Source organism: Entelurus aequoreus, linkage group LG07 (genome assembly GCF_033978785.1).
Source record: "Entelurus aequoreus isolate RoL-2023_Sb linkage group LG07, RoL_Eaeq_v1.1, whole genome shotgun sequence".
Lineage (NCBI taxonomy): Eukaryota > Metazoa > Chordata > Actinopteri > Syngnathiformes > Syngnathidae > Entelurus > Entelurus aequoreus.
Window position 1 is genome coordinate 68,821,247 of NC_084737.1, and position 8,337 is coordinate 68,829,583.

Here is an 8,337-nt window from a genome sequence, read left to right on the forward strand (position 1 = left end):
AATAAAATTATGAAATGAGGTTGCTGAATGGACGATATATCTATTTTATTTATTTTTTGACACATACACATAGGACGTACGTGTGTTCTTGTTTGTCCATCGTCTGTCTCAGCAGCCCGAGCACTGTGTGAAGATTTTTCATTATGTACGTCTTTCCCATCCATTCATCCATCCATTTTCTACAGCTTGTCCATTTTTGGGATCGCAGGGGGTTCTGGAGCCGATCTCAGCTGTAGGCGGTAGGCAGGGTACACCCTGGACAAGTCACCACCTCATCACAGGGCCAACACAGACAGACAGACAACATTCACACTCACATTCACACACTAGGGCCAATTTAGGGTTGCCAATCAACCTATCACCTGGTGCATGTCTTTGGAGGTGGGAGGAAGCCGGAGTACCCGGAGAGAACCCACGCAGTCACGGGGAGAACATGCAAACTCCTCACGGAAAGATCGAACCCAAGACTTTCGTATTGTGAGGCACATGCACTAACCCGTTTCACCCACCGTGCTGCCCAAGTCCTTCCCACACGTGCGAAATAAAACGCAAAATAGTGCTTGCAAAACGGTAATGAGTGTTGATAAATCACATTGTGTGTGCTAAATAATTATATTTGCATCTTCTCCTCCCAGTATTGTGGGCGTTTTGATGATCAGCATATATTTTGCATATTAATGAAGACAGAGACACAAAATGGAATGCACGCCTTATTCTGCTTACTTAACGAACTCAATCTACTTTGCACAAAAAGGCTCCAAAGCTTATCAGGTTTAAAATATACACACTGCAAATTACTCAATTATAGCTGTGGCATGTGCAGAGAGGACAAGGTGTTAATTGAAATTAGGCAATAATTACAGACAGGCTTCTATTTCAGAAATATATAAATGTTTATAGATATAAATAAAGTTTGAATAATTGCTGGAAAGGCAAAAGTATAGGTCTCTTTGACCTCTTGGCCAATTATTATATATTCTAAAGCATGGGTGTCCAAACTTTTTTTACTATACAATATATATATATATATATATATATATACAGTATATATATATATATATATATATATATATATATATATATATATATATATATATATATATATATATATATGTATGTATGTATGTATGTATGTATGTATATATATATATATAAAACGCTTATACATAAACAGTACAAATTATTATAATAACATAATGAACATATGATTAATAATTATTGTACTTTCTAATTGGGTATTAAGATAAATATGAAGTGATATCCAACTGTGAGTGCACCACAGGGCTAGTGGCAGTGTGTGTGCATGTCGTTAGGGTGGCTGCAAATGCGGACAGTTCAAATAGTTGATTTTTTTTCTGTTAAATAGAAAGTTGATCCATTACTCCCTTGTTAAGTTTGTTGGATATACAGTACCATATAGTGCTTTATATTGTGTTCAACGTGTACAAACTTTTACTAAAATATGGACTTTTGTTCGAGGCTGAAACCTATTATTCATATTTACATTGTTTCTTTTGGAGAAATTTACTTCATTTTACAAACTTAACCCTGCCCAAGACACAATTCAGTTCCTAAATTGGGGTTCCACTGGAATGGAGACTTGATGGTCGTTATTTGCAGAATTTACCGGGCTTTTTTTTCTTCATTTTTCTCAAGCTGCTGCGGTTCTCCTAAAGTCCTCCGGTGCCCCCTAGTGGCAGATGCGCCTGGCTCATTAAAATATATTTTTAAAAACACCAGATAAATCGTGTCCACCTGTGCGAGCAGCTGTTTTTGAGTTGTGAATACGAAAGGCCGAGTGGGAGAGAGGTGGCGGCGGCTTTGGCGAATTAGAAAGCAGGACAGCGAAGGGGGGGGAAATATCCTCTGTTTTGAGGTGACCTCGCGTCTTGTAGTGAGACACCAGAGAAGTTGGCCGGTTGCCCGCTCTTAAATTGGCATCTAATCTCCTCGGCCCTGGTGTGCGCACCCTGGGAATACCGGGAATGACAGGCTGTTTGTCTGGGATTGTATATGCCTCACCTCACTCCCCACTGCCGCCCTCATTCTTCTTCTCCCTTCCTCAATCGCAGCCTTCACCTCCAACACACACGCACACACACACACACCATCTTTCTCTTTTTCCAGCGTTTGGAATGAACTTGCAATTTCCATCTCGGGCTCTAAAGAGATTTGAAATTGCCTTTGGTCCTGAAGCCTTGGCAATTAGCAATTAGTGAAGTGATTGTATAGCAAGCCTTCTTCCCGCGTGGCGGCCCCTGGCCATGCGCACCACACTTCCCTCCCGTTGTGCTGCATTTGAAACCGTAAGTGCTTACATTCGAAATTAGACATTCCTGTTGTGTGTCTCGTTTGCTGGTGTTGTGGAGCCTGGCTTGGCGTGTTGTGTTTGCAATTGGATGTCTTTGTTTTATGCATCGCACCCCTGACCCCCTGGCCTGTTGTTTGACGGCAGTGACAGTGATGAAAAGCCACTGAGGGGCAGCTCGTGTTCCCTGAATGGCGATGATGCGGTCAGCAGAGACAGCCTGGTCGACTACGCCGACGGCGGGGGAGAATTCAACGAGGACGGCTCCTTTATCGGGGAATATTCAGGGCACAAAGGCGAAGGATCTGTTGGCGAGCCCAATGGATTGGGTCCTGTCACTGCATAATGCCAAGCTTCACTTTGAATGCCGACATGGAACTTTTTTGTATGAAGCTTGCAATACATTTTGTATAAATATATAAAATATATATACGTGGCTCACACGGCCAAATGAAAGGCAAGAGAAGTTTTATGATGTTTGGCGCATTGACTGTAAAAGAATAATAATAAGGTAACACTTTAGTATAGGGAACATACTCATCATTAATTAGTTGCTTATTAACATGCAAATTAGTAACATGTTGGCTCTTACTTACTCATTATTAAGTACGTATTAATGCCTTATTCTGCATTGCCTTATTATACAACAAGTATAACCCTAACCTCACCCGAACCCTAACCCCCTAACCCTAACCCTCTAACCCTAACCCTTATTATACAACCAGTATAACCCTAACCCTCTAACCCTAACCCTTATTATACAACCAGTATAACCGTAACCTAACCCTAACCCTTTAACCCTAACCCTAACCCTCAAACCCTAACCCTAACCAAATAACTCTAAATTAAGTCTTTGTTACTTAGAATATGTTCCCCATCCTAAAGTGTTACCAATAATAACAATACATTTTATACGTGTAAATACTGTGACACAATGAATTGAACTTTTAATTGTTTGAGGATTTTTAATATAATAAATGCTTTTTTTTTACATGTTTATGCAAACACATTGTGTATATATATACATATATATGTTTTTTTTTTACAATGATCCGAACCAACACATTTAATCCATAGCAGGATGTCAATTGTATTTATTAATGTACTCATTTGTTTTACACGCAACATTTTTATTTCTAGTGTTTGTACTGTATTTTTGCTTGCAATCAATATTCTCATGATTGTTGTTATTTTGTTTAAAACTTTTTTTTTTTTTTCAATATCAGCAGAATTTTTATGTAACACAATGTTTAGTTTACCCCTCAGGCAGCCCTTTCATTAACAAAACATGTTTTTGCAGGCTCTGTGACTTTTTACATTATTACTACATTTGTTTTCCATTTGTTATTAAATGATCACTTTCAACTTTTTAAAGTGGTCTTTTCATGACTGAGTTTTTGTCAGCTTTGTTGGAATAGTGAAACTGCAATGTGCATTGTCCCATCTCAGGCAACTTTGTTTCAATTAGATGAAGGTTCCTACACCAAAAAAAAATTGTCATTTGAGTAACAGGACTGAAAGTAACAAGACTTTATTTTTGTTTTGAATTAGTAAATATACATACATATTTTTGTGCTGATAACATGTTGACATGACAAAAATAAATAAGACAATAATTTAGCTATTGTAAGAGGACTGTGCTGAGAGTTCAACCCCCTCCAGTCATACAGTAGGGAAGAGATTATTATTATGCCCTCATTCTTGAGCGGATCTCGCATGAGGGGAAGAGGAGGGGTTAATCGTGTTGCAATGCAGTCTGCTGAAAATGATGGAAAGCGCCACTCTACATAGCAACTGATGCTGTTTTCAAAGTAGGAATTGCCACACAGCACATTTTTTATGATATTCAACACTACTGCCATCTGGCTGCTGAGTCAATTAGTCAGCTTCATGTGTCAGGCAAACTGTGAAGAATGGGGCCATATTAATTCCCCTCCTGCTGTAGTAGAAATATCAAACACAGTTTACAAAAATAAAAATGTATACTTTTGGTCTTCCCATGACCTGCAGATGATCTAAGTGAAAATATGATTAGTGGAATATTCAAACAAATTTCAGAGGGGGTCATGTGTTTATGGTAACAGGACTGAAGGACCCCACAAAAGTGTGCACTTGAGCCTTTTTTTGGTAAGAAAATATGACTAAGAATAGAATAACAAATATAGCCCACGTCAAATATACAACATTCTGAAGGATTAAAATGATTGTTTTGTGGTAAATAAAAATTGTGACACATTTTAGCCGTTTTAGGTTGTGTTTTCAGTGTTCAAGCTAGTTTAAATTCATATTTCAAATTGTATTAATAAAACATGCAATCAGATCAATGTGCAGGTTACATTTATAAGAAAACATATATTACAGTTTATTTACTGTTCATTTGTACATTTTTATTTTCTGGTGATCCAAATGGCACTGATTTAGTGGAATGGCCTATTTGCCTTGTACACATATTATTAGACATACATAATATAACCAGGGGTGTCCAAAGTGAAGCTCCTTTTTTATTGAACTTCAACACATATAACAATACAATTCATTAATTATTCATCATTCCACTAATTTGATGTGTCATGTTCCACTGGTTTATTCAAACAAATGTTAAGCCGAAACGGACCAACTCCAAACAATATTGTTCCAAAGGTCAAACATTCATATCCAGAAACCATTTTCCCTCATCATTGACCTCTTGCCAGTCCTCCCATACATAATGCACATTGCTCAAATATTCATCAAGGATATACACCGGTCCAATGAAATAAAGTCCTGAATATTTTATTGGCTAGAAACTATTTATTTCCATGTGTTTTTGTTCAAGACTCAACAGTGAAACAAACCAAACTGAAGTAAATAGGAGCAACAAATCTTCTGACACAGTAAACAACAGACTTTGAACGTGCGCAGATCAAACATGGCCATATGGAAGAAGCTTGCTGGGAAATACAAGAGTGGGCTAATGACATCTTCATCTATCTTTCTTATTTCTGAATGGAATCCCATGGCACCAATCATCAGGGTTCTTTCCTAGTTTTATATTTGACGATACGGCGACATTTTTTGATGAGGTGCACAACAATAAAAATAGCAAATAAAGATGGGAGATGATTGACTCATCCGTCGTTATTGTCATGCAAAACAGCTAAACTAATTAAATGTGTTACTTTTGAGCTTTTCATACAACAAATACACTCAACTAGCTTTACACTATGAACACGTTTGTTGGCTCCAAAAACTGTTGACTATTCTCTGCTGGCAAAGTCTCAATAGTTAAGCTGTTTTGAGACTGTGAAATGCATTTTACAATTTTAGACTTCTCATATTCAGTTAAATGTCCTCTTCCCCACCAGGTTAACCACCTAAAAATGTGTACACTGGGTATTGATGGCTTTTATTGTTTGTTTTAATGATTGAAGGCTCAGACTCTCAAAATGCAACAGGGAACGACACAGGAAGTCCTTCATACCGACAGCCATCAGACTGTATAATGCATATGTTCCTTTTTGACTGTACTTGAATGTATAATAGACTGCATTTATATTATTCACATGTAAAAAATACCTAAGTGTTTATTGTTTATTGTAAGCGAACTGTCAATCAATCAATCAATGTTTATTTATATAGCCCTAAATCACAAGGGTCTCAAAGGGCTGCACAAGCCACAACTCTCGGGCAATGGACGTTGAGAGGATCTAGCATAATATTGTGAAAGTCCAGTCCATAGTGGATCTAACATAATAGTGAGAGTCCAGTCCATAGTGGGGCCAGAAGGAGACCATCCCGAGCAGAGACAGGTCAGCAGCGCAGAGATGTCCCCAACCGATGCACAGGCAAGCGGTCCACCCCGGGTCCCGACTCTGGACAGCCAGCACTTCATCCATGGCCACCGAACCTGTGCCCTCCCCTCCACGATGGAAAGGGGGACAGAGCACAAAAGAAAAGAAACGGCAGATCAACTGGTCTAAAAGGGGGGTCTATTTAAAGGTTAGTGTATACTAATGAGTTTTAAGATGGGACTTAAATGCCTTTACTGAGGTAGCATCTCTAACTGTTACCGGGAGGGCATTCTAGAGTACTGGAGCCCGAATAGAAAACGCTCTATAGCCCGCAGACTTTTTTTGGGCTCTGGGAATCACTAAGCCGGAATTCTTTGAACGCAGATTTCTTGCCGGGACATATGGTACAATACAGCAAGATAGGATGGAGCTTGACCGTTTAGTATTTTATACGTAAGTAGTAAAACCTTGAAGTCACATCTTAAGTGCACAGGAAGCCAGTGCAGGTGAGCCAGTATAGGCGTAATATGATCACACTTTCTTGTTCTTGTCAAAAGTCTAGCAGCCGCATTTTGTACCAACTGTAATCTTTCAATGCTAGACATAGGGAGACTCGAAAATAATACATTACATACAGTAATCGAGACGAGACGTAACGAACGCATGAATAATGATCTCAGCGTCGCTAGTGGACAAAATGAAACACATTTTAGTGATATCACGGAGATGAAAGAAGGCCGTTTTAGTAACACTCTTAATGTGTGACTCAAACGAGAGAGTTGGGTCGAAGATAATACCCAGATTCTTTAGCGAGTCGCCTTGTGTAATTGTTTGGTTGGTATTAATAAATAGGTGTCGGTGTCTAGCAGGACCAATAATCAGCATTTCCGTTTTCTTAGCGTTGAGTTGCAAAAAGTTAGCGGACATCCATTGTTTAATTTCATTAAGACACGCCTCCAGCTGACTACAATCCGGCGTGTTGGTCAGCTTTAGGGGCATGTAGAGTTGAGTGTCATCAGCATAACAGTGAAAGCTAACACCGTATTTGCGTATGATGTCACCTAGCGGCAACATGTAGATGCTAAACAGTGCAGGGCCAAGAACCGAACCCTGGGGAACTCCACACGTTACCTTAACATAGTCCGATAATTCAGCACCCAACAGTGGTGCTGAATTTCCCTGAGGGATCAATAAAGTACTTTCTATTCTATTCTATTCTATTCTATTAGTGTACATGCACCCTTCATCATTACACATTGCACATCCGATAATTAAATACAATACAAAACAGGGTTATACTCTTTGGTGTGTGCAGAACAATAAGAATAACAACAAGATACTCAGTAGCAGACATTATGCCTCATAACCAGTGGGACTTGGGTTGGGGTGTGATTTTGGTGCATTTGTGGCGCCTTAATGCACTTCCTGTTTGAACATACTTGGTTGGCAGTCTTGAAATAAAAATGTGTTTTGAAGCAGCAAACGTGTGTTAATTTCAGCTGCTACAACTACTGTGTACTACTACAACTACTACTACTAACAGTAATAATAATGATGACTTTAAAAAATCTGTGATGACCTAATAAACACATGAATCATGAAAAGGAAAATAAATATTAACGCGTCAACATTTTTTGTTTTTTTTAATCAAATTACAATGTTGACTCTCCGATGTACCAAGGTAGATCAATGTTTTCTAAAATGTGTTTTGTGGCAATTCCAACTTTGAGCATAGCGTCAATTGCTCTGTAGAGTGGCGCTTTTCATAATTTTCAGCAGACTGAATTGCATGCGGCATGGCTCGGTTGGTTGAGCGGCCGTGCCAGCAACTTGAGGGTTCCAGGTTTGATCTCTCTTGTCACGGGCGCATGCCAATGCGCACTCATCAATGAGCCCCGAGCAGCGCACCTCGGGACACACCCACGGCCGCTCAGCTCCTGCATGCGTCGCTCCGGCGGCAGCAAGCAGCTGCAATCAATCAGCACTCTGCGCGCCTGCGGTTGATGATCTCCCTGGGCTTCTTAAGCCAGTGCAGACCTGCGTTCCAGGCCAGAACGTAATCTTCTGTTCGCGTACAGTAAGCCACGTCATGCTCTATGCTCAATCTTGCTCTCTGTGTTTGCTCTCCGTATTCCTCTGCTCCTTGTGGTCACTTGTTCCCGTCGTTTCCCTTGTTCCCGCAGTATCCTCCGTCGCCTTGGAAGTGAGCTGTGCGCCTCACTTCCCTGGATCCCCCTCTGGACTCTGACTGCCTGCCTC

At 39.8% G+C, this 8,337-nt stretch overlaps 1 pseudogene; it reads left to right on the forward strand.

The window, feature by feature from the left end:
- LOC133654204 (neural cell adhesion molecule L1-like protein) overlaps window positions 1-3,852 on the forward strand; it is a 128,965-nt pseudogene extending 125,113 nt beyond the window's left edge.
- The last annotated feature ends 4,485 nt before the right edge of the window (window positions 3,853-8,337 follow it).